This window comes from Mesoplodon bidens, assembly GCF_964165515.1.
Source record: "Mesoplodon bidens genome assembly, chromosome: 6".
Lineage (NCBI taxonomy): Eukaryota > Metazoa > Chordata > Mammalia > Artiodactyla > Ziphiidae > Mesoplodon > Mesoplodon bidens.
The window spans coordinates 72,761,420-72,788,540 of record NC_138162.1 but is presented as its reverse complement, the minus strand read 5'-3'; the positions used below and the strand labels follow the sequence as shown (position 1 = coordinate 72,788,540).

The window sequence follows — 27,121 nt, the reverse complement described above, 5'->3', positions numbered from 1 at the left end:
TTCCTAATTTATACCATTACTTGACTCCATATTGTCTTCAAGCTACTGCCCCATTTCTACTGCCTTTGGAGCAAAGCTCTTTGGAAGAGTTGTCTCTATTTGTCTCTTCTCTTTATTCTCTCTTAAAATACTTATGTCCTGCTACCTGGCTCTTTGGTGGGGTTAATGGCAGACTCTGGGAGGGCTCACGCCAAGGAGTACTTCCCAGAACTTCTGCTGCCAGTGTCGTTGTCCTCACGGTGAGCCACAGCCACCTGCCACCTCTGCAGGAGACCCTCCAACACTAGCAGGCCGCACCACAAGACTTGCAGGATCTTAGTTCCCCGACCAGGGATTGAACCTGCGCTCTGCAGTGGAAGTGCGGAGTCTTAACCACCGGACTGCCAGATGAGGACACCACATTAGTTAAATTGGCAAAGAAGGATTCAATCCCAGACAGTTGACTCAGCAAGGTCACCCACCATCCTAGAAGTCTTGCTCCTGGTAGCTGCCAAGCCTACATCTGACTAAATTTAATTCATCTTCTAAAATCTTTTTTAGAAACTCTGAGCCCTGGTCTTGACTATGATGGACAAGTCTTCAAGGAGGATTCCAAACAGAACTAATATGGCACTGAGTCTCAACTTCAATACAGAAATGAGCTGAAAAATGGTTCCAGTAAAAGGATTCTTCATGTTGAATAATCAAGCCATTATTATAGCATTATGAAAAAATGAAGACTCATCTTGGTCTAATATTTAACTGAAGGTAAAATCAGAATATTTATGATGACTTGAAATTTATTATATCTAATTTTTTAAGTACCAGGTTCCCAGAGTTCCTTCAATAACTTTTCTGGGATAGCCTCATCCACCAGAGGGAAGACAGCAGAAGCAAGAAGAACTACAATCCTGCAGCCTGTGGAACAAAAACCATATTCACAGAAAAATAGACAAGATGAAAAGGCAGAGGGCTATGTACCAGATGAAGGAACAAGATAAAACCCCAGAAAAATAACTTAATGAAGTGGAGATAGGCAACCTCCCAGAAAAACAATTCAGAATATGATAGTGAAGATGATCCAGGACCTTGGATAAAGAATAGAGGCAAAGATCGAGAAGATGCAAAAAATGTTTAACAAAGACCTAGAAGAATTAAAGAACAAACAAACAGAGATGAACAATACAATAACTGAAACGAAAACTACACTAGAAGGAATCAATAGCAGAATAACTGAGGCAGAAGAATGGATAAGTGACCTGGAAGACAGAATGGTGGAATTCACTGATGGGAACAGAATAAAGAAAAAAGAATGAAAAGAAATGAAGACAACCTAAGAGACCTCTGGGACAACATTAAACACAACAACATTCACATTATGGGGGTCCCAGAAGGAGAAGAGAGAGAGAAAGGACCCAAGAAAATACTTGAAGAGATTATAGTGGAAAACTTGCCTAACATGGGAAAGGAAATAGCCATCCAAGTCCAGGAAGTGCAGAGAGTCCCATACAGGATTAAACCTAAGGAAGAATACACTAAGACACATAGTAATCAAATTGGCAAAAATTAAAGACAAAAAAAATTATTGAAAGCAGCAAGGGAAAAGCAACAAATAACATACAAGGAAACTCCCATAAGGTTAGCAGCTGATATCTCAGCAGAAACTCTACAAGCCAGAAGGGACTGGCATGACATATTTAAAGTGATGAAAGGGAAGAACCTACAACCAAGATTACTCTACCTGGCAATGATCTCATTCAGATTTGATGGAGAAATCAAAAACTTTACAGATAAGCAAAAGCTAAGAGAATTCACCACCACCAAACCAGCTTTACAACAAATGCTAAAGGAACTTCTCTAGGCAGGAAACACAAGAGAAGGAAAAGACCTACAATAACAAACCCAAAACAATTAAGAAAATGGTAATAGGAACATACATATCGATAATTACCTTAAACGTGAATGGATTAAATGCTCCAGCCAAAAGACACAGGCTTGCTGAATGGATACAAAAACAAGACCCATATATATGCTGTCTACAAGAGACCCACTTCAGACCTAGGGACACATACAGACTGAAAGTGAGGGGATGGAAGAAAGCTGGAGTAGCAATACTCGTATCAGATAAAATAGACTTTAAAATAAAGAATGTTACAGGAGACAAGGAAGGACACTACGTAATGATCAAGGGATCAATCCAAGAAGAAGATATAACAATTATAAATATATATGCACCTAACATAGGAGCACCTCAATACATAAGGCAACTGCTAACTGCTCTAAAAGAGGAAATCGATGGTAACACAATAATAGTGGGGGACATTAACACCTAACTTACACCAATGGACAGATCATCCAAACAGAAAATTAAGAAGGAAACACAAGCTTTAAATGACACAGTAGACCAGATAGATTTAATTGATATTTGTAGGACATTCCATTCCAAAACAGCAGATTACACTTCCTTCTCAAGTGCACATGGAACATTCTCCAGGATAGATCACACCTTGGGTCACAAACCAAGCCTCAGTAAATTTAAGAAAACTGAAATCATATCAAGCATCTTTTCTGACCACAACGCTATGAGATTAGAAATCAATTACACGGAAAAAACGTAAAATACACAAACACATGGAGGCTAAAAGTACGTTACTAAGTAACCAAGAGATCACTGAAGAACTCAAAGAGAATATCAAAAAATACCTAGAGAAAATGACAATGAAACCACAATGATCCAAAACCTATGGGATGCAGCAAAAGCAGTTTTAAGAGGGAAGTTGATAGCTATACAAGCCTACTTCAAGAAACAAGAAAAATCTCAATCTAACACCTAAAGGAACTAGAGAAAGAAGAACAAACAAAACCCAAAGTTAGCAGAAGGAAGGAAATCATAAAGATCAGAGCAGAAATAAACGAAATAGAAACAAAGAAAACAATAGCAAAGATCAATAAAAGTAAAAGCTGGTTCTTTGAGAAGATAAACAAAATTGATAAACAATTAGCCAGACTCATCAAGAAAAAGAGGGAGAGGACTCAAATCAATAAATTCAGAAATGAAAAAGGAAAAGTTACAACAGACACCACTGAAATACAAAGCATCCTAAGAGACTACTACAAGCAACTCTATGCTAACAAAATGGACAACCTGGAAGAAATGGACATATTCTTAGAAAGGTATAAACCTTCCAAGACTGAACCAGGAAGAAATAGAAAATATGAACAGACCAATCACAAGTAATGAAACTGAAACTGTGATTAAAAATCTCCAACAAACAAAAGTCCAGGACCAGATGGCTTCACAGGTGAATTCTATCAAACATGTAGAGAAGAGCTAACACCCATCCTTCTTAAACTCTTCCAAAAAATTGCGGAGGAAGGAACACTCCCAAACTCATTCAATGAGGCCACCATCACCCTGATACCAAAACCAGACAAAGATACTACAAAAAAAGAAAATTACAGACCAATATCACTGATGAATATAGATGCAAAAATCCTCAACAAAATACTAGCAAAGAGAATCCAACAACACATCAAAAGGATCATACACCATGATCAACTGGGATTTATCCCAGAGATGCAAGGATTCTTCAATATACGCAAATCAATCATTGTGATACACCATATCAACAAATTGAAGAATAAAGACCATGTGATCATCTCAATAGATGCAGAAAAAGCTTTTGACAAAATTCAACACCCATTTATGATAAAAACCCTCCAGAAAAAGTGGGCATAGAGGGAACTGACTTCAACATGATAAAGGCCATATACGACAAACCCACAGCATCATTCTCAGTGGTGAAAAACTGAAAGCATTTCCTCTAAGATCAGGAACAAGACAAGGATGTCCACTCTCACCACTGTTACTCCACATAGTTTTGCAAGTCCTAGCCACGGCAATCAGAGAAGAAAAAGAAATAAAAGGAATACAAATTGGAAAAGAATAAGTAAAACTGTTTGCAGATGACATGATAATATACATAGAGAATCCTAAAGATGCCACCAGAAAACTACTAGAGCTAATCAATGAATTTGGTGATGTTGAAGGATACAAAATTAATGCACAGAAATCTCTTGCATTCCTATACACTAATGATGAAAAATCTGGAAGAGAAATTAAGGAAACTCTCCCATTTACCATTGCAACAAAAATAATAAAATACCTAGGGAGACAAAAGACCTATATGCAGAAAACTATAAGACACTGATGAAAGAAATTAAAGATGACATAAACAGATGGAGAGATATACCATTTTCTTGGATTGGAAGAATCAATATTGTGAAAATGACTATACTACCCAAAGCAATCTATAGATTCAATGCAATCCCTATCAAATTACCAGTGGCATTTTTCACAGAACTAGAACAAAAAATCTTAAAAATTTGTATGGAGACACAAAAGACTCCGAATAGCCAAAGCAGTCTTGAGGGAAAAAAACGGAGCTGGAGGAATCAGACTCCCTGTCATCAGACTACACTACAAAGCTACAGTAATCAAGACAATATGGTACTGGCACAAAAACAAATAAAGGTCAATGGAACAGGATAGAAAGCCCAGAGATCAACCCACACACCTATGGTCAACTAATCTATGACAAAGGAGGCAAGGATATACGATGGAGAAAACACAGTCTCTTCAGTAAGTGGTGCTAGGAAAACTGGACAGCTCCATGTAAAAGAATGAAATTAGAACACTCCCTAACACCATCCACAAAAATAAACTCAAAATGGATTAGAGACCTATATATAAGCCCGGGCACTATAAAACTCTTAGAGGAAAACATAAGCAGAATATTCTTTGACATAAATCACAGCAAGATATTTTTTGATCCACCTCCTAGAGTAATGGAAAGAAAAACAAAAATAAACAGATGGGACCTAATGAAACTTAAAAGCTTTTGCACAGCAAAGGAAACCATGAACAAGACCAAAAGGCAACCCTCAGAATGGGAGAAAATATTTGCAAATGAATCGTCGGACAAAGGATTAATCTCCAAAATATATAAACAACTCATGCAGCTCAATATTAAAAAAACAAACAACCCAATCCAAAAATGGGCAGAAGACCTAAATAGACATTACTCCAAAGAAGACATGCAGATAGTCAAGAAGCACATGAAAAGCTGCTCAATATCACTAATTATTAGAGAAATGCAAATCAAAACTACAATGAAGTATCACCTCACACCAGTTAGAATGGGCATCATCAGAAAATCTACAAACAAATGCTGGAGAGGGTGTGGAGAAAAGGGAACCCTCTTGCACTGTTGGTTGGAATGTAAATTGATACAGCCACTCTGGAGAACCATATGGAGGTTCCTTAAAGAAGTAGAAATAGAATTACCATATGACCCAGCAATCCCACTACTGGGCATATATCCAGAGAAAACCATACTTCAAAAAGACAGATGCACCCCAATGTTCATTGCAGCACTATTTACAATAGCCATGTCATGGAAGTAATGTAAATGCCCTTTGACAGACGAATGGATAAAGAAGATGTAGTACATATAAACAATGGAATATTACTCAGCCATAAAAAGGAACAAAATTGGGTCATTTGTAGAGACATGGATGGATCTAGAGACTGTCATATAGAGTGAAGTAAGTCAGAAAGAGAAAAACAAGTATCGCATATTAATGCATAGATGTGGAACCTAGAAAATGGTACATATGAACTGGTTTGCTGAGCAGAAATTGAGACACAGAAGTAGAGAAAAAACATATGGACAGCAAGGGGGGAAGTGGCGGGGGGTGGGGGTTCTGGTGTGATGAATTGGGAGATTGGGATTGACATGTATTCACTGATGTATATAAAATGGATGACTAATAAAAAAATAATAATTTTTCTGATCTTAAAAAATTTTATGTCCTTTTTGAACAGGTGACACATTTAAATGTTTTAGAATTCAAAAAGTAGTAAATATTTTTGTACATAAGTCAGTTTGTGTGTATGTGTCCATAAATATAGGTTAAATAAATAGAAGAGGAATTGCTGATTTAAAAGTGGTATGTGTTATTAATTTCAATAAATATTGCCAAATTTATCTCTATAGAAATGCCAATTTATACTTTTCTACACTTTTCAGATGGTTTGATCTTTGCCAATTTGAGATGTGAAAAATGGAATCTCATTATTATTTTAACTTTAAATTTTCTTTTCCTGGGAACTGTTCACTCTCATCCTGGCTCATTTTCTTTTGGATTGTTGACCTTTTACTTTGATTTGTGAGAGTTTTTTTATACTAGGGAACATAACTCTGTGTTTGGGAAATGCATTGTAAATATTTTCTCCATGTTGTATTTTTATCTTTTTTGCGTCTCTTTATAGTGTAATTTTTTTTTGGCCATGCATACATTTTTTATTTTTCATTTTTTTCAGTCCTTTCTGTCAGTTATCAGTCTTTTTTTTGTTTTTAATCATACTTTATTAGGTCCCTCTCATCCCTGAAATCATGTTTTTGAAACTCTCCCATGTTTTGTTGATCCAGCTGGTATTTATATTGGTGCAAGGTATAAGATGGAATCCATCCTTTTCCTTCAGATCATTGTCTGATTGTTCCAACACTATCTGTTGAATAATCCATCTTTTCTCTGCTGTTGTGAAATGGTAGTGTTTTAAACTGTGTATATAGTTGGGTCCATTTCCTGACTTTGTTTCAACAAAGGCTCCTGTGAAACTGTACTGTGAGTTCTAGGTCAGGGAATATTTCTATTAGTTTCTTCATTTTCAAGTCCTATATAGTATTTGGCATGCAGGAGGTATTCAAATGTTTGAAGATAAAATGAACAAGTCAACAATTTAGAGACATAAGCAGATCTTTGTGTCAATTACACAATTTAATTATTCTATTTAATTTCCCTTTTTATTCTATTTTTTTAAAATATTTATTTATTTATTTGCCTGAGCCAGGTCTTAGTCGTGGCACGCTGGATGTTTGTTATGACATGCGGGGTCTTTAGATGCAGCATGTAGGATCTAGTTCCCTGACCAGAGATCAAACCTGGGCTCTCTGCATTGGGAGCGTGGAATCTTAGCCACTGGACCACCAGGGAAGTCCCGTTTTTCTTATTTTTAAACTTGGATCTGACTTTGGTTTTTCCGTTTCTCTTTTACCTTTTTTTTTTTTGGCTTTATTATGAGGTCTTATTTTTTGTATTTGATGAATGGATTTTTGCTAACTTAAGATCTTTTCTTCTCTTCCTAATCTATTTTTGGCCTTTAATTGTTAATAATTTAACAGTGGTTAAATTGTGGTTTTATCTGTATCAAATTTGCATACCAAGAGAAGTTTGTCACTCATAATGGCAGTCCATAGCCTAGGGTGAATCATTTGAGAACTGGAATACCCAAGAAAAAATTAATTTAAGGGCTGATTATCACATCTGTGGATAATTGACCAGAACAGAAAAGATAGAATTAAAGGTGAGTCTGGATTTTATAACTTAATATTTTGAAAAACTGAACTTAGAATAATGTTTTTTAAGCTTTTGTAATGGATGGATACTACTTTGTATATAAAATATATATAAACAAGAGAATCAGAGTAGTAGCCTGTCTTGTTAAAAAATATTATTCCTGCTTTTACCCCCAACTCTCCTTCCCACAGACTTTTTTAAGGCAAATATTCAGTGATAATTGGAATATATTTATTACCTGGAACATTTTAAATTATTAATAATAAAATAAGTACACCTTTCATTGTAATAAGTTTCACAGTGTGGCTGATTATGGTGGTCAATAAAAATAACATTGTATTAAGAACAGTCTTCATAGTAGGAGTTATTTCTCTCCTTTGATACTACTTTCCTTCCTCTACCTCTCACCCTTTGTTTATAGGCAACCATTAGATATATTGGTTTAACAAAGGTTTAACTTGGAAAGATTTGTTCGGAGAGGATTTCAGCACTTGGGGAATGACCAGAGAAGAAAATAGTAAATTATGGTACAAGTTCGTTTGATTTATGATGGTTAATGTGGAAGTGGAAATCCATCCAAAATAGAAAATACTTAAGTGTCTAGAAAATTAAATTTCATTTCCATGTTTATGTATTCCTGATTCTTGTTTATGCATAAGTGGTTTATTTTTTATCTGACGCATTATAATCTTTACAGAATTATTTCATTAGAATGTCTAAAATAGTATTCTAAAATGGTAGTATTTTAAAAATCAGTATGAGCTTAAATTCATACTGATTTAAATAACTTTAGATTTTTTGAATGTCAATAGCAAAAGATAGTGTTAGGTACTTCAATAGTAGAATTAGTTAAATATCCTGTGCAATTTTATTTTCTATAGGCAAACTCATCGCTTGTTAATATAAAAAAATTTCTTGGTAGTATAAGATTGGAGTGTGATGGTTTTGAAATGAAATCTTAAGGGTCACTCCCCCCCTCCCCCATGATGCACAGCACTTTCAGAGATCTATTCAAAGACTTTCCCCCATCTTTATTTTCACCTTTTCCTATGTAGTCATCATGAAGAATGATTCTGAGGAGTGGCTCAAAATGTGTTCCTAGGACGAAAAATAGGGGAAGGAGATAAATTTGCTGAAGAATTTACATTTTTCTCTGCTTTCTATTCGTATATAATCCATGGCGTCAGGTTTCTTAGGAGATCTTTTGAATTATTGCTGGTCATACATATATTTCCGTGACTGGCCCAGGGTAAAATGATGAAGTTTGACTTCACTGTCCTTTAAATGTGTACCTGTTCTCATCCTTTTCTTCTCTAAAACCTCAAAGTTGAGTAAGTATTCATCTCACGTCCCTTCCTTCTTACGTGAAAGAATCATGATGTTGTTTTAAAATACATACATTTGCATATATTTTATACACGGTTTTAAGAGGCAATATTAGAGTAATATACGTGTTGAACAATATCTCTTCAAACAGAAAAAGTCAGGTGCATAAACGTGGTGATCTAAAAATCACATTCATCAATCAAAGGGGAAAAAAGATTACAAGTCCTTTAGTGATTGGTTTAATAAATTGCTTAATAAATTTTAGTATCTTTCTGGATGTTTAATTTAATTTAATTTTTTTGCACTTAATGGTTTTTTAAAAAAATTTTATTGGGGATATAGTTGATTTACAGTGTTGTGTTAGTTTCAGGTGTACAGCAAGTGAATCTGTTATACATATACATATATGCACTCTTTTTTAGATACTTTTCCTGTATAGGCCATTACAGAGTATTGAGTAGAGTTCCCTGGGCTATACAGTCGGTCCTTACTAGTTATCTGTTTTATATATAGTAGTGTGTATGTGTCAATCCCAATCTTTCAGTTTATCCCTCCCCCCTGCCTTATCCCCCGGTAACCATAGGTTAATTTTCTACATCTGTAACTCTATTTCTGTTTTGTAGATAAGTTCATTTGTAGCCTTTTTTAGATTCCACATATAAGTACTATCATATGATATTTGTCTTTCTCTGACTTACTTCACTCAGTATGACAATCTCTAGGTCCATCCATGTTGCTGCAAATGGCATTATTTTGTTCTTTTTTTATGGCTGAGTAATATTCCACTGTATATATGTACTACATCTTCTTTGTCCAGTCCTCTGTTGATGGACATTTAGGTTGCTTCCATGTCTTGGTGGCTATTGTAAATAGTGCTGCAGTGAACATTGGGGTGTGTGTATCTTTTTGAATTATGGTTTTCTCTGGGTGTATGCCCAGGAGTGGGATTGCTGGATCATATGGTAGCTCTATTTTTAGTTTTTTAAGGAAAACCTCCATACTGTTCTTCATAGTGGCTGTACCAGTTTGCATTCCCATCAACAGTGCAAGAGGGTTCCCTTTTCTCCACACCCGCTCCAGCATTTATTGTTTGTAGATATTTTGATCATGGCCATTTTGACTGGTGTGAGGTGATACCTCACTGTAGTTTTGATTTGCATTTCTCTAATAATTAGTGATGTTGAGCATCTTTTCGTGTACTTTTTAACCACCTGTATGTCTTCTTTGGAGAAATGTCTGTTTAGATCTCTTGCCCATTTTTTGATTGGGTTATTTGTTTTTTTGATATTGAGCTGCCTGAGCTGTTTGTGTATTTTGGAGATTAATCCTTTGTCGGTTGTTTCATTTGCAAATATTTTCTCCCATTCTGAGGGTTGTCTTTTCACTTTGTTTATGGTTTCTTTTGCTTGCTGTGCAAAAGCTTTTAATTAGGTTCCATTTGTTTATTTTTGTTTTTATTTTCTTTACTCCAGGAGGTGGATTGAAAAAGACCTTGCTGCAATTTATGTCAGAGAGTATTCTACCTATGTTTTCCTCTATCAGTTTTGTAGTGTCTGGTCTTACATTTAGGTCTTTAATCCATTTTGAGTTTATTTTTGTGTGTAGTATTAGGGTGTGTTCTAATTTTGTTCTTTCACATGTAGCTGTCCAGTTTTCCCAGCACCACTTATTGAAGAGAGTGTCTTTTCTCCAGTGTATATTCTTGCCTCCTTTGTCTTAGATTAAGTGACCTTAAGTGTGTGGGTTTATTAGTGGACTTTCTATCCTGTTCCATTGATCTGTATTTCTGTTTTTGTGCCAGTACCATACTGTCTTGATTACTGTAGCTTTGTAGTATAGTCTGAAGTCTGGGCGCCTGATTCCTCCAGCTCCGTTTTTCTTTCTCAAGATTGCTTTGGCTATTCAGTGTCTTTTGTGTTTCCGTATAAATTGTACAATTTTTTGTTCTAAATCTGTGAAAAATGCCATTGGTAACTTGATATGGATTGCATTGAATCTGTAGATTCCTTTGGGTAGTATAGTCATTTTGACAATATTGATTCTTCCAATCCAAGAACATTGTATATTTGTTCATCTGTTTGTGTCATCTTTTATTTTTTTCATCAGTCTCTTACAGTTTTCTGAGTATAGGTCTTTTGCCTCCTTAGGTGGGTTTATTCCTAGGTATTTTATTTTTAATGTGTCAAGTACAGTTTTAAATCAATAGGGTCATCCCATTCATTCTCATTTGTGCCATTTTAACTCAAGAGTGTGTATTGTAGAGACTTTTCCATTTCACTGATTAGAGATTCATTCATTAATTCATTTATTCATTTAGTCCTTTCCTTATTCAGTCAGAGGGTCACTCAACTCAGTTTGTCACTCATTTGGTTAGTTGGTTACTCTCTTGGCTGATCATGCACTCACTCACACATTCATCCTATCAGTCACTTATTCAGCTGGTCAGTCAGTCATTCAAGTCACTCAGTGGGTCAATTGGTCACTCAGTGTCAATCAGTCCCTCACCCACCTATGCACTCAACCATATCAATCAGCATTTAATCAATCATCCATTAAATAAATCAATCATTCAGTAGATACTTAATGTCCATTTTAAGCTATGCACTGCATATAATGCTAAGGATAAGTCAATGGACATCATTTGTAATGTCCTCACAGTATTCTCTTCGCTAAGTATACCATAGTTAATTGATCAGGTCCCTTTAAGGTCATTAAAACTTCTTTTCATTATTATAACCAGTGTTTCATAGAATTCTTAGTATGCATATTACAGCTCTTGTCCTTTTTAAATGGAAAAAAATTTAGATATTATTGTTTTTTTAATATCCTTGCCAACATTGGGTATTGCAGATCTTTTTAATCTATGCCATTGTGATAGGGAAGAAACAATATCTCATAATTATTTACTTTTCTCTGATTATTAATCATGTTGACCATGTTTTCAGTTTAGGGAATGTTTGTTTCTTTTGTGAAATGCCTATTCATGTTTTTTGTCCATTTTCTTACTGATTTGTAACAGTTGTATAAATACATTAAACCTTCGTAACACGTTTTTCTCTCAATTTTACAAAAACTTTTGATTATGATATTTATAATATTATGTAGTCCAATTATGTATCAGTCTTTATTTCCTTTATTTCATTTTTTTTTTGCTTAGATGTTGGGTTTGGAAAGGATGTACATATGTGAAAGATTTTTGGGTAAGAAATAGTTGAAGTGGATGGATTTAAAATACACCAAAGAAATTAGTGGAAATGTCCAACTTAAAATGTGTAAGGGTACGAAGAAGAAGAACATGAGGAAGAGTCAACAGCAATGATTTTTAAAGAGAGTATTTATAAGCACTTGAAAATGTTTTAAATCATTTTAAAGGAGTAGGATCCAAATATAAAGAGAAGTATAATATGGAAATGAAATAAAGGCATATACTCATTGCACAGATTGTTTCCTAGTGACAGTTATAATAACGTAGAGGTAATTTTTATATTTTCTTATGCCTTTTAGGAGTTTCTTTTTAAAAAAATTTTCAAGCATATATGTATGTGTATATATATATATTTCATTGTGATCAGTTTTTATAAATGGTCCATGTGTGCTCAAAATTATATATTTTAGGTGGAAGGCTGTAATATATTTGTCATTTTGTAGTGAACTGTTTGTCTTTTTTCAGTTTGTGAAGCTCTTTGTGTATTAGAGATATTGTTTGAGAAATGAATTGCAAATATTTCCGTAAGTCTATTTGTCTCTTGGTTTTGTTCATGGTCCCTTTTCTCTAGAGAAATTGAAAATTTAATATAATAGATCTTTTTCTTTATTGTAGAGGTAGAAAACTTGAATAACTTCAGTGTCGTTAATGAGTATAAAGAGGCTTGTTATGGAAGATAGTAGGGTGAAGTGGAGACCATGGGGAACTGGAGAGTGCCTGTCCTGCCTAATGCGTTGAAATTCAAGTGAGAATTAAAAAAACACTTTATTAGTCTAGGAAACTATGGACTTAGATAACCAAATTGTGTGACTTTTGTTACATGGATTTTGGGTTTCCCATTTTGTGTAAGAAAGTTTTTCCATTCCAGGTAAAGTCCTCTCAGAGATTCTTCCAGTATTTTCATTGTTTTATTTTTTACATTAAACACTTAATTCTTATTTATTTATTTATTTATTTATTTATTTATTTATTTATTGCGGTACATGTGCCTCTCACTGTTGTGGCCTCGCCCATTGTGGAGCACAGGCTCCGGATGCACAGGCTCAGCGGCCATGGTTCACGGGCCTAGCCGCTCTGCGGCATGGGGGATCTTCCTGGACCGGGGCATGAACCCGCGTCCCCTGCATTGGCAGGTGGACTCTCAACCACTGTGCCACCAGGGAAGCCCTATAATTTATTTTTATATAAAGTATATAGTAGTAGCATGTTTTCTCTAGTTACACTATCAGTTATGCCAGTGCCTTTTGTAAAAAAAAAAAATCCTTTTCTACTGTATAGAAATGTCATCATTATCATATTAAGTTGCTATATATACTTGGATTTATTTCTGGATGCTCTTTTGGTCCACTGATACGTCTAGTGCATACCAATACTATTTTGGCTGGGGTTGTTTTATAGTAAGTTTTAATATCTGATAGGGTAAATATTTTCTTGTAATTTTTCTGACAAATGTATTAAGAGTTTTGATAAATTAATTATAAAAACAAAAATATGCCAAAAGACAAATAAGAAAAAGACTGAAACCATTCATAAATCTACATAGACAACAAATATAATCATCCTTACCAGTAATAAGGAGAATTCAGTTAAAATAGAACTAACTTCCTCCCTCCCTTCCTTTTTTTCCTTTGCAGCACAATATTTCTAATAGTTTGAATTGCAAGCCATACAAAAAAATCCCATTCACAATAGTAAGAACTTTATAATGCTTATGAAATACATTCAAACAATTTAACAGGCTCTATATTTTAAAAAAATTCTCTTGAATTTAATCTTTTTTTTATTAGTTTCTGCTTTATAACAAAGTGAATCAGTCATACATATACATCTGTTCCCCCATCCCTTCCCTCTTGCGTCTCCGTCCCTCCCACCCTCCCTATCCCACCCCTCCAGGCGGTCACAAAACACCGAACTGATCTCCCTGTGCTATGCGGCTGCTTCCCACTATCTATCTACCTTACGTTTGGTACTGTATATATGTCCATGCCTCTCTTTCACTTTGTCACAGCTTACCCTTCCCCCTCCCCATATCCTCAAGTCCATTCTCAAGTAGGTCTGTGTCTTTATTCCTGTTTTACCCCTAGGTTCTTCATGACATTTTTTTCCTTAAATTCCATATATATGTGTTAGCATACGGTATTGGTCTTTCTCTTTCTGAGTTACTTCACTCTGTATGACAGACTCTAGGTCTATCCACCTCATTACAAATAGCTCAGTTTCGTTTCTTTTTATGGCTGAGTAATATTCCATTGTATATATGTGCCACATCTTCTTTATCCATTCATCCGATGATGGACACTTAGGTTGTTTCCATCTCTGGGCTATTGTGAATAGAGCTGCAGTGAACATTTTGGTACATGTCTCTTTTTGAATTATGGTTTTCTCAGGGTATATGCCTAGTAGTGGGATTGCTGGGTCATATGGTAGTTGTATTTGTAGTTTTTTAAGGAACCTCCATACTGTTCTCCATAGTGGCTGTACCAATTCACATTCCCACCAGCAGTGCAAGAGTGTTCCATTTTCTCCACACCCTCTCCAGCATTTATTGTTTCTAGATTTCTTGATGATGGCCATTCCGACTGGTGTGAGATGATATCTCATTGTAGTTTTGATTTGCATTTCTCTAATGATTAATGATGTTGAGCATTCTTTCATGTGTTTGTTGGCAGTCTGTATATCTACTTAGGAGAAATGCCTATTTAAGTCTTCTGCCCATTTTTGGATTGGGTTGTTTGTTTTTTTGCTGTTGAGCTGCATGAGCTGCTTATATATTTTGGAGATTAATCCTTTGTCAGTTGCTTAATTTGCCAATATTTTCTTCCATTCTGAGGGTTGTCTTTTGGTCTTGTTTATGGTTTCCTTTGCTGTGCAAAAGCTTTGAAGTTTCATTAGGTCCCATTTGTTTATCTTTGTTTTTATTTCCATTTCTCTAGGAGGTGGGTCCAAAAGGATCTTGCTGTGATTTATGTCCTAGAGTGTTCTGCCTATGTTTTCCTCTAAGAGTTTGATAGTTTCCGGCCTTACATTTAGGTCTTTAATCCATTTTGAGTTTATTTTTGTGTATGGTGTTAGGGAATGATCTAATCTCATACTTTTACATGTCCCTGTCCAGTTTTCCCAGCACCACTTATTGAAGAGGTTGTCCTTTCTCCACTGTACATTCCTGCCTCCTTTATCAAAGATAAGTTGACCATATGTGCGTGGGTTTATCTCTGGGCTTTCTATCCTGTTCCATTGATCTATCTTTCTGTTTTTGTGCCAGTACCACACTGTCTTGATTACTGTAGCTTTGTAGTATAGTCTGAAGTCAGGGAGCCTGATTCCTCCAGCTCCGTTTTTCGTTCTCAAGGTTGCTTTGGCTATTCGAGGTCTTTTGTTTTTCCAAACAAATTTTGAAATTTTTTGTCCTAGTTCTGTGAAAAATGCCAGTGGTAGTTTGATAGGGATTGCATTGAATCTGTAGATTGCTTTGGGTAGTAGAGTCATTTTCACAATATTGATTCTTCCAATCCAGGAGCATGGTATATCTCTCCATCTATTTGTATCATCTTTAATTTCTTTCATCAGTGTCTTATAATTTTCTGCATACAGGTCTTTTGTCTCCTTAGGTAGGTTTATTCCTAGATATTTTATTCTTTTTGTTGCAATGGTAAATGGGAGTGTTTTCTTGATTTCATTTTCAGATTTTTCATCATTAGCGTACAGGAATGCCAGAGAGTTCTGTGCATTAATTTTGTATCCTGCTACTTTACCGAATTCATTGATTAGCTCTAGTAGTTTTCTGGTAGCATCTTTAGGATTCTCTATGTATAGTATCATGTCATCTGCAAACAGTGACAGCTTTACTTCTTCTTTTCCAATTTGGATTCCTTTTATTTCCTTTTCTTCTCTGATTGCTGTGGCTAAAACTTCCAAAACTAAATTGAATAAGAGTGGTGAGAGTGGGCAGCCTTGTCTTGTTCCTGATCTTAGTGGAAATGGTTTCAGTTTTTCACCATTGAGGACGATGCTGGCTGTGGGTTTGTCATATATGGCCTTTATTATGTTGAGGAAAGTTCCCTCTATGCCTACTTTCTGCAGGGTTTTTATCATAAATGGGTGTTGAATTTTGTTGAAAGCTTTCTCTGTATCTATTGAGATGATCATATGGTTTTTCTTCTTCAATTTGTTAATACTGTGTATCACATTGATTGATTTGCATATATTGAAGAATCCTTGCATTCCTGGAATAAACCCCACTTGATCATGGTGTATGATCCTTTTAATGTGCTGTTGGATTCTGTTTGCTAGTATTTTGTTGAGGATTTTTGCATCTATGTTCATTAGTGATATTGGCCTGTAGTTTTCTTTCTTTGTGACATCCTTGGCTGGTTTTGGTATCAAGGTGATGGTGGCCTCATAGAATGAGTTTGGGAGTGCTCCTCCCTCTGCTATATTTTGGAAGAGTTTGAGAAGAATAGGTGTTAGCTCTTCTCTAAATGTTTGATAGAATTCGCCTGTGAAGCCATCTGGTCCTGGGCTTTTGTTTGTTGGAAGATTTTTAATCACAGTTTTAATTTCAGTGCTTGTGATTGGTCTATTCATATTTTCTTTTTCTTCCTGATTGAGTCTTGGCAGGTTGTGCATTTCTAAGAATTTGTCCATTTCTTCCAGGTTACCCATTTTATTGGCATAGAGTTGCTTCTAGTAGTCTCTCATCTTTTGTATTTCTGCAGTGTCAGTTGTTACTTCTCCTTTTTCATTTCTAATTCTATTGATTTGAGTCTTCTCCCTTTTTTTCTTGTTGAGTCTGGCTAATGGTTTATCAATTTTGTTTATCTTCTCAAAGAACCAGCTTTTAGTTTTATTGATCTTTGCTATCGTTTCCTTCATTTCTTTTTCATTTATTTCTGATCTGATCTTTATGATTTCTTTCCTTCTGCTAACTTTGGGGTTTTTTTGTTCTTCTTTCTCTAATTGCTTTAGGTGCAGGGTCAGGTTGTTTACTCGAAATGTTTACTGTTTCTTAAGGTGGGATTGTATTGCTACAAACTTCCTCCTTAGAACTGCTTTTGCTGCGTCCCATAGGTTTTGGGTCATCGTGTCTCCATTGTCATTTGTTTCTAGGTATTTTTTTATTTCCTCTTTGATTTCTTCAGTGATCACTTTGTTATTGAGTAGTGTATTGTTTAGCCTCCATGTGTTTGTATTTTTTACAGCTCTTTTCCTGTAATTGATGTCTAGTCTCATAGCATTGTGGTCGGAAAAGATACTTGATACAATTTCAATTTTCTTAAATTTATCAGAGCTTGATTTGTGACCCAAGATATGATCTATCCTGGAGAATGTTCCATGAGCACTTGAGAAAAATGTGTATTCTGTTGTTTTTGGATGGAATGTCCTATAAATATCAATTAAGTCCATCTTGTTTAATGTATCATTTAAAGCTTGTGTTTCCTTATTTATTTTCATTTTGGATGATCTGTCCATTGGTGAAAGTGGGGTGTTAAAGTCCCCTACTATGAGTGTGTTACTGTCAATTTCCCCTTTTATGGCTGTTAGTATTTGCCTTATGTATTGAGGTGCTCCTATGTTGGGTGCATAAATATTTACAATTGTTATATCTTCTTCTTGGATCGATCCCTTGATCATTATGTAGTGTCCTTCTTTGTCTCTTCTAATAGTCTTTATTTTAAAGTCTATTTTGTCTGATATAAGAATTGCTACTCCAGCTTTCTTTTGATTTCCATTTGCATGGAATATCTTTTTCCATCCCCTTACTTTCAATCTGTATGTGTCTCTAGGTCTGAAGTGGGTCTCTTGTAGACAGCATATATATGGGTCTTGTTTTTGTATCCATTCAGCCAATCTGTGTCTTTTGGTGGGAGCATTTAGTCCATTTACATTTAAGGTAATTATTGATATGTATGTTTCTATTCCATTTCCTTAATTGTTTTGGGTTCGTTATTGTAGGTATTTTCTTTCTGTTGTGTTTCTTGCCTAGAGATGTTCCTTTAGCATTTGTTGTAAAGCTGGTTTGGTGGTACTGATCTCTCTCAGCTTTTGCTTGTCTGTAAAGGTTTTAATTTCTCCATCAAATCTGAATGAGATCCTTGCTGGGTAGAGTAGTCTTGGTTGCAGGTTTCTCTCCTTCATCACTTTAATTATGTCCTGCCACTCCCTTCTGGCTTGTAGAGTTTCTGCTAAGAGATCAGCTGTTAACCTGATGGGGATTCCCTTGTGAGTTATTTGTTGTTTTTCCCTTGCTGCTTTTAATATGATTTCTTTGTGTTTAATTTTTGACAGTTTGATTAATATGTGTCTTGGCATATTTCTCCTTGGATTTATTCTGTATGGGACTCTCTGTGCCTCCTGGACTTGATTAACTATTTCCTTTCCTATATTAGGGAAGTTTTCAACTATAATCTCTTCAAATATTTTCTCAGTCCCTTTCTTTTTCTCTTCTTCTTCTGGAACCCCTATAATTCGAATGTTGGTGCGTTTAATGTTGTCCCAGAGGTCTCTGAGACTGTCCTCTGTTCTTTTCATTCTTTTTTCTTTATTTTGCTCTGCATCAGTTATTTCCAGTATTTTATCTTCCACCTCACTTATCCGTTCTTCTGCCTCAGTTATTCTGCTATTGATCCCATCTAGAGTATTTTTCATTTCATTTATTGTGTTTTTAATCGATGCTTGATTCATCTTTAGTTCTGCTAGGTCCTTGTTAACTGTTTCTTGCATTTTGTCTATTCTATTTCCAAGATTTTGCATCTTGGAAATAGAACCTTGCATCATCTTTACTATCATTATTCTGAATTCTTTTTCAGGTAGACTGCCTATTTCCTCTTCATTTGTTAGGTCTGGTGGGTTTTTATCTTGCTCCTTCTCCTTCTGTGTGTTTTTCTGTCTTCTCATTTTGCTTATCTTACTGTGTTTGGGGTCTCTTTTTTGCAGGCTGCAGGTTCGTAGTTCCCATTTTTTTTGGTGTCTGTCCCCAGTGCCTAAGGTTGGTTCAGTGGGTTGTGTAGGCTTCCTGGTGGAGGGGACTAGTGCCTGTGTTCTGGTGGATGAGGCTCGATCTTGTCTTTCTGGTGGACAGGTCCACGTCTGGTGGTGTATTTTGGGGTGTCTGTGGAGTTTTTATGATTTTAGGCAGCCTCTCTGCTAATGGGTGGCATTGTGTTCCTGTCTTGCTAGTTGTTTGGCATAGGGTGTCCAGCACTGTAGCTTGCTGGTCGTTGAGTGAAGCTGGGTGCTGGTGTTGAGATGGAGATCTCTGGAAGATTTTCGCTGTTTGATATTATGTGGAGCTGGGAGGTCTCTTGTGGACCAGTGTCCTGAAGTTGGCTCTCCCACCTCAGAGGCACAGCACTGACTCCTGGCTCCTCAATTTGGGATGATTCATTGTCTATTCATGTATTCCACAGATGCAGGGTACATCAAGTTGTTTGTGGAGCTTTAATCCGCTGCTTCTGAGGCTGCTGGGAGAGCTTTCCCTTTCTCTTCTTTGTTCTCACAGCTCCCGGGTCTCAGCTTTGGATTTGGCCCCGCCTCTACATGTAGGTCGCCGGAGGGCATCTGTTCTTCGCTCAGACAGGACAGGGTTAAAGGATCAGCCTCTTCGGGGACTCTGGCTCACTCAGGCCGGGGGGCAGGGAGGGGCACGGAGTGCGGGTGGAGCCTGCAGCGGCAGAGGCTGGTGTGACGTTGCACCAGCCTGAGGCGCGCCGTGCGTTCTCCCAGGGAAGCCGTCCCTGGATCCCAGGACCCCGGCAGTGACGGGCTGCACAGGCTCCCCGGAAGGGGGGTGTGGACAGTGACCTGCGCTCGCACACAGGCCTCGCGGTGGTGGCAGCAGCCCCAACGTCCCACGCCCGTCTCTGGGGTCCGTGCTTTCAGCCGCAGTTCACGCCCGTCTCTGGAGCTCCTCCAAGCAGCGCCCCCAATTCCCTCTCCTCACTCACCAGGAAACAAAGAGGGAAGAAAAAGTCTCTTGCCTCTTCGGCAGGTCCAAACCTTTTCCTGGACTCCCTCCCGGCTAGCTGTGGCGCATTAGCCCCTTCAGGCTGCGTTCACGCCTCCAACCCCAGTCCTCTCCCTGCGCTCCGACTGAAGCCCGAGCCTCAGCTCCCAGCGCCGCCCGCCCTGGCGGGCGAGCAGACAAGCCTCTCGGGCTGGTGAGTGCCGGTTGGCACCAATCCTCTGTGCGGGAATCTCTCCGCTTTGCCCTACCCAGGTACGTGGGGAGTTTCTTGCCTTTTGGGAGGTCTGAGGTCTTCTGCCAGCGTACAGTAGGTGTTCTGTAGGAGTTGTTACATGTGTAGCTGTATTTCTGGTGTATCTGTGGGGAGGAAGGTGATCTCCGCGTCTTACTCTTCCGCCATCTTCCCCGGAAGTCCTGAATTTAATCTGGTTTATAGGACATAGACTTAAAAAATTTTTTAATTGTAGTATAGTTGATTTACAGTGTTGTCCTAATCTCTGCTGTACAGCAAAGTGACTCAGTTATACACATATATGCATACTTTTCTTAAATATTCTTTTCCATTATGGTTTATCACAGGATATTCAGTACAGTTCCTTGTGCTATACATTAGGACCTTGTTGTTTATCCATTCTAAATGTAATAGTTTCCATCTACCAACCCAAACCCCTTCCTGTCCATCCCTCTCCCCCTGCACCTTGGCAACCACAAGTCTGTTCTCTATGTCTGTGAGTCTGTTTCTGTTTTGCAGATAGGTTTATTTGTGCCATATTTTAGATTCCACTTATAAATGATATCATATGATATTTGTCTTTCTCTTTTTGACTTACTTCACTTAGTATGATAATCTCTAGTTGCATCCATGTTGCTGCAAATGGCATTACTTTGTTCTTTTTTATGGCTGAGTAGTATTCCATTGTATATATGTACCACATCTTCTTTATTCATTCATCTGTCGCTGGACATTTAGGTTGTTTTTATGCTTTGGCTATTGTGAACTGTGCTACTGTGAACATACGGGTGCATGTATATTTTTGAAGTATAGTTTTGTCTGTGTATATTCCCAGGAATGGGATTGCTGGATCATATGGTAATTCTATTTTTAGTTTTCTGCAGAACCTCCATACTGTTTTCCATAGTGGCTGTACCAACTTACATTCCTACCAACAGTGTAGGAGGGTTCCCTTTTCTCCACATCCTGTCCAGTAGTTGTTATTTGTAGACTTTTTAATGATGGCCATTCTGACTGGTGTGAGTGGTACCTCACTGTAGTTGGTTTTTTTTTTTTGCAGTACGCGGGCCTCTCAGTGTTGTGGCCTCTCCCATTGTGGAGCACAGGCTCCGGACATGCAGGCTTAGTGGACATGGCTCACGGGCCTAGCCGCTCCGCGTCATGTGGGATCTTCCCGGACCGGGGCACGACTCGTGTCCCCTGCATCGGCAGGCAGACTCTCAACCACTGCGCCACCAGGGAAGCCCCCCTCACTGTAGTTTTGATTTGCATTTCCCTCATAATTAGTGATTCTGGGCATCTTTTCATGTGCCTACTGGCGCTCTGTAGCACATACATATTTTTATGTAGTGGCATTCTTATTTCATCCTAGACACTGTTCCTCTTGATTAATCCAAAGAAGAGGTTCTTTTGCACTATTACAGCATTTTGTAGGTGTATTTCAGATGAAGAAAGAGTCTGTAAATGCACAAGAAAGATCAGCAAATAGCCAACTGCTTTTTGTGTAACATCTTTTGGTTTAAGGTATCAACTTCACAGAGAAACTTTTTCTTTAGCAGACACAAGTTTTGGATAATGAAGGGATATAGCATTTCGCCTCCCACAACCAAATTACTTTTGTTTTAAAGCATTAGAAACCCCTCTGTTTACAAATTTTAGCCTATGGCTTTAGACTAAATGTGCCACTACATGTGGAGATCCTGACTCTTGATCAGTGATGCTTTCAAGGAAAGATTTTGACCAAAAGGGGGAAATGTGGAATAAATTAAAGAAACTTGAGCTAAAATTGGGACAGGCCTGTAGGGGGAGCTCTCAGGCCCTGCCGTGCATCTACAAGGGAAAATTGTATGCCCTGTTATTTACACCATTGATAACTCCAAAGACATGCCTTTTTTTTTTTTTTTTTTTGCATTATGTGGGCCTCTCACTGTTATGGCCTCTCCCGTTGCGGAGCACAGGCTCCGGACACGCAGGCTCAGCAGCCATGGCTCACGGGCCCAGCCACTCCGCGGCATGTGGGATCTTCCCGGACCGGGGCACGAACCCGTGTCCCCTGCATTGGCAGGCGGACTCTCAACCACTGCGCCACCAGGGAAGCCCAAAGACATGCCTATTTTAATGAAACCAACAACCTTAAGCTAGCTTTCATTAACTAAAATTTAATCCTAGATCATGTGAACTTTTTAAAAAAACTTATTTATTTTATTTATTTATTTTTGGCTGTGTTGAGTCTTCATTGCTCCATGAGGGCTTTCTCTCATTGGGGTGAGCAAGGGCTACTCTTTGTTGAGGTGCTCAGGCTTCTCATTGCAGTGGCTTCTCTTGTTGCAGGGCACAGGCTCTAGGTGCACGGGCTTCAGTAGTTGTGGCACACAGGTTCAGTAGTTGTGGCTTGCAGGCTCTAGAGTGCAGGCTCAGTTGTTGTGGTGCATGGGTTTAGTTGCTCCGTGGCATGTGGGATCTTCCCAGACCAGGGCTTGAACCCGTGTCCCCTGCATTGGCAGGTGGATTCTTAACCACTGCGCCACCAGGGAAGCCTGATCACGTGAATTTGAAAAGGGTTTTGGGTTAGTTTCTGTAATATTTCTTTAATTCATATAAGTGCTTGTTGTTTTTTTTTTTTAGAATCTTTATTGGAGTGTAATTGCTTTACAATGGTATGTTAGTTTCTGCTTTATAACCAAGTGAACTAACTATACATATACATATATCCCCATATTTCCTCACTTTTGCGTAAGCCAATTAAATAGAACTCTTTTACAAGTAAATTTTAGCAATACCTTCTGAAGGTAGAAAAGAAAAAATACAACATGTTTTACAGCATGTGTGTATATACACATGTTGTAAAGATACATATTTACAACATGTATATACCCACATGAACATGCAGGCAGATGCAAACAGGGACCATGTAATTTCATTAAAAATTTTACGTGTGCTGATACAATTTGTATTTGTGTGCTGTAAGGATCTTTTTAGAGCTGTTTTTGGAGTCAATTTGTCTTTTAGAAGCTTCTGCTTGCCAATCAAAAAATGCATTACATTGTCTCCCAAGAGGTTTGGAATCCTCTCTTTTAAGGGTGCCTCTCAAGGTGGACTTATTTAAAACAAGTGTTTCCCCTTTTGAACAGGATGGGTGACTTACCAAAGGACTTTAACAAAGAGAAACAGAAAGCAAGTTTTCTTCTAGGAGTTTTGGAGTATATTTGCCTATTACCAAAAATCTAGGGCAATTACTGTTTGAAATTTTTCTTCCAGTTGTTTGTTTGCTCAAGTTAACTTAGAAACAGTAATTAGGAGTCTAGCATTTGGATCTTCAGAGGGTCCAATTTTAAAGGGGTATGTTTTTGAAGAGGAAGAAAGATGGCATGGGGGTGGGGCTGAGCACAAGATGGCTGCTGGGGTGGAGTCTGAGACAAATGGGTGGTCAGGGAAGACACACAAGGTAGGTCCTGACACAGAGAAGTTCGGGGAGGGGAACACAAGGAGCATGAGGCTTCAGAAGCCATTTTGTTCTTTTTAATTTTTTTTTGTTTCATCCAATTTAGAAATGCTATCTTGCAAAGTGGAAATTTTAGAGTTTTGTGCACATTTGGATATATTTTGTTTAATTTTAGAATGGCAGTGTTCCAATTTAATCTTAAGAAAAACAAGTTTGGGGAGATTGAATGTTCCCTATACTGGCCATTGTAATTCCAATTACTTGTAGTTTGTTCAGGTTACTTAGTTAAAAATGTGCATGATGGGGGTCCATAGTTGTTAAACATGAAACTGGCTGGAGTCCTCAGAGGGCTCTGCTCAGAGCATTTAGATAACCAGAATCCCATTTCCCTAATGTGACCTGAGAACCCAAGAAGTTTGATAGAGTCCTAGCCAAGACTCCAAAAGGAATAAAATAAATTCTTGGATCCCAGTTACCTTGATCCCGCCCCCCTCCCCCAAAAAACCCCTCACTACTACACACTGAAGAAAGCAACTGAGTACTCACCAAAGTCAGAGCCTTGAACCAGAAAGGACCAAGCCTTTCCAGATCCTGAGTAAAGTCAGAAAGCTCAAAATGCAAAAAGAGCAGAGCTTGGAATCTGAGAGGAGACTTAGCAAACTGAAAACTTGCAGCAGCTTACGGAAGCGATGAGCACAAGGGGCTTGGTGTTGGTACCTCGCTTGATTCTGGGAGTCATCGTCTCTTGGGGTTCTCCTTCTTTGGGTCCTACTTCTGACACCAAAATTGTCAGCTTTAGTCATACAACATCCATTTATTTTTTCAGCAAAAGTTGGTTTATTTGGGAAGAGGAATTGCAGTTTGGGAAATGTAAGCTGTGGTGGCCCATGGGCAAATCCAGAGAACAAAGAAGGGGAATTTACTTTTATAAGGAAAAAGGGGAAGCTAGGAGGGACTGTGTGAACCAAAGAGTTCATTGACAGAAGCTGGGAATGCAAAGTATGATTCTCATTGGTTGGGCTGCTACAGTCTCATTCGCTGGGCTTTCATGGAGCACAGAGAAGTTTTCTTCTTCCTGCTGGATAGTAAAGTAGAGGCACCTTCCTGTCAGAAATACAGGCATACATCTTTTCCCGTACGGAGCAATTGACGATGCACGGCAGGGCCTCTACAGGCCTGTCCCTACTCCAATTATAGCTGAGATTTCTTTAGTTAACTGCACACTTAATATAATAGTCTATGCCATTTCTAGCAAAAAGATTTTTAATGTTTTTATTCAAACAATGTGTGCAGCATAATGGATTAGATGATGTGAATGTAAGATAAAAACATTAAAAAACCTATCTCAAAAAAATTTCCTTCTAAATTTTCCTTGTATATTTAGAGTCCATTTTTTTTAGGTTGTGTGAGGAGGACATTCCATTTTTGACAAAAGAGAAATTCTCAAAATCTCTTTAATCATGAAATACTTGGAATAAAAAGAAAACATATCTTTATTCATTTTAGTGTAATTAAAATTAATGTAACTCAGTGTTTAAGTGAAAAATTGAGGAAGAACAAGTTCTAATTAGCCAATAGAGCTGAGACCATATCGCCTGCTTTTGTTCTCTTTAAATAACAGCCTAATTGTACACTATGGCACTGGTAGCTGATGCTGTTACTCTGAAACTTCCCTGGAAGTTTCACATATTATAAGCTGAGCTGGTAGATAGCTTCATTATCTCATTTAATTAATCCCTTAGTCTTGAAAATAGGTCCGTTCAGCTAAACAGTTGTGTTTCATTTTAGGAGGTGGTGATGCAGCTGGTCTCCCAAAGTTAGTCTTACATTGTGCAATAAATCAGATATTTAAGAAAACATTTCTATTGAAACAAAAGAAAAACAATGGTTAATGATTAGAGCAGACTGTAAATCCTGGTTCTGAAGGCAGTCATTTGAGAAGATTTCTTGATGTCTGGCTGAAGTACCTTCAGATGGAGTAAGGGTAGACAGTGGCAATGTGATAGATTTTCCTAGTTTGCAGTTTGAATGTCCCTGGTGATCTTTCTGAGTGGTCATATAGCAACAGGCGTGAAGATTGTCTATGAAGATTAAGCTGTTGATTCCTCTGAAGTTTATATCAAGTTGTCCAAATTTAGTCTGTATGACTTTGGATGCTTCTAAGTCAGAAGGGTGGGAGAAAAAATCAGAAATGTTAATTTGAAGCGCTGTAGCCAAATACTGGAGGAACTGAGAATTCAGGATTTAGTCCAGTTTACAGGTAGAAAAACAAAACCTAAAAGACAATTAACAGAACTAGAATCTAATATCCACAGTGTGTAGTATAGTTTCTACTGAAACATATTTTTTTCTCTACAGCCACCCCCTCCCAATTCTATTAAAGATAACCATAGTGAGACTAATTTTTTTTGCAAATTAAGTCTAGTTTCAATAAACTTCGCTTATTTACATAAGAACAGCAAGAATAGCAGTCTGCTTTGCTGGAACTTTTCATAAAGAATTTGAGATTGAACTTTTAAACGTCTCTCAAGGCTAAGAAGTTGAGCCAAGAACTTGCCATGAAACTTGGCTTGCAATACCTATAGATTTGGGTGACTTTCTCTCTTCTCAAGGTCCCCCAAATATCCTGAGGTTCTTGTACCTGCCAGGAAGTGACTTTTTTACTCACCTGGTAAGGCTTCTGGGGATTGTGTAAGCAAGGTAGAAGGTTGATTTTTTTTTCCAGAGGGCTTTATTGACTCCATAAAGTCAACCATAGTTCCTTAAAGCTGTCTAGTCAAAACGTAGTCAATGCGTATCTTTCTCAAGTATGACCAGATATTACCAGTTAAAGCCTTGGTAACATGACCAATGTTTCTGATTGTATCCTGCTACAAGGAGAACAAATCCTTATTGAATTCATGCAGAGAACTATATTGCCATGAAAATAAGTATACTCACTGAGAGTTTCTAAATTCTGGAGGGATGAGGTAGGAAGAAAAAGGTAAGTGTGCCATCTTTGCTACAAAGGTGTATTTTATCAAATTGTTGTAGGCCAAAATAGTTTAAGAGAAAAGAAGAAGGTTTTCTTAAATCTGAGAAAACAAAACATTAAAGAAAGAGCAATATTTTAAACAAAAAGTCATAAATATTAAAATCATCCTCCTTAGTTTATTCAGTCCTATTTAATTTTTGTTGATCTTGATCTTTTATCAGCAGTTTCACGAAGCCACCATTGTCTCTATTAGACTTATGGAAATTCTTACCCAGTTCAATGGTATGATTTTTGATTTTATTTTATTTATTTATTTATTTATTTATTTAATGGTATGATTTTTTAAAAAATATTTACTTATTTATTTATTTATTTGGCTGCACCGGGTCTTAGTTGCGGCACACAGGATCTTCGTTGCAGCGCTTGGGATCCTTGTTCCTGCACACGGGATTCTTTAGTTGCAGCACGCGGGATTCTTTAGTTGCGGCATGCAGGTTCTTTAGTGAGGCATGTGGACTCTTCAGTTGTGGCATGTGAACTCTTAGTTGCAGCATGCATGTAGGATCTAGTTGCCTGAC

The 27,121-nt window shown here is 37.4% G+C and overlaps 1 protein-coding gene across 5 annotated transcripts in view; it reads left to right on the top strand.

The window, feature by feature from the left end:
- The window catches only part of JAK2 (Janus kinase 2), a 257,421-nt gene that overhangs the window by 93,224 nt on the left and 137,076 nt on the right, over positions 1 to 27,121 (top strand). The window contains exon 3 of one of the 5 annotated variants that reach the window (XM_081238456.1): positions 541 to 747. The exons of the other annotated variants lie outside the window; for them this stretch is intronic. The gene's annotated coding sequence lies outside the window, so the exon portion shown is untranslated. The remainder of the gene's footprint in view (positions 1 to 540; positions 748 to 27,121) is intronic. 5 annotated transcript variants of the gene reach the window in all.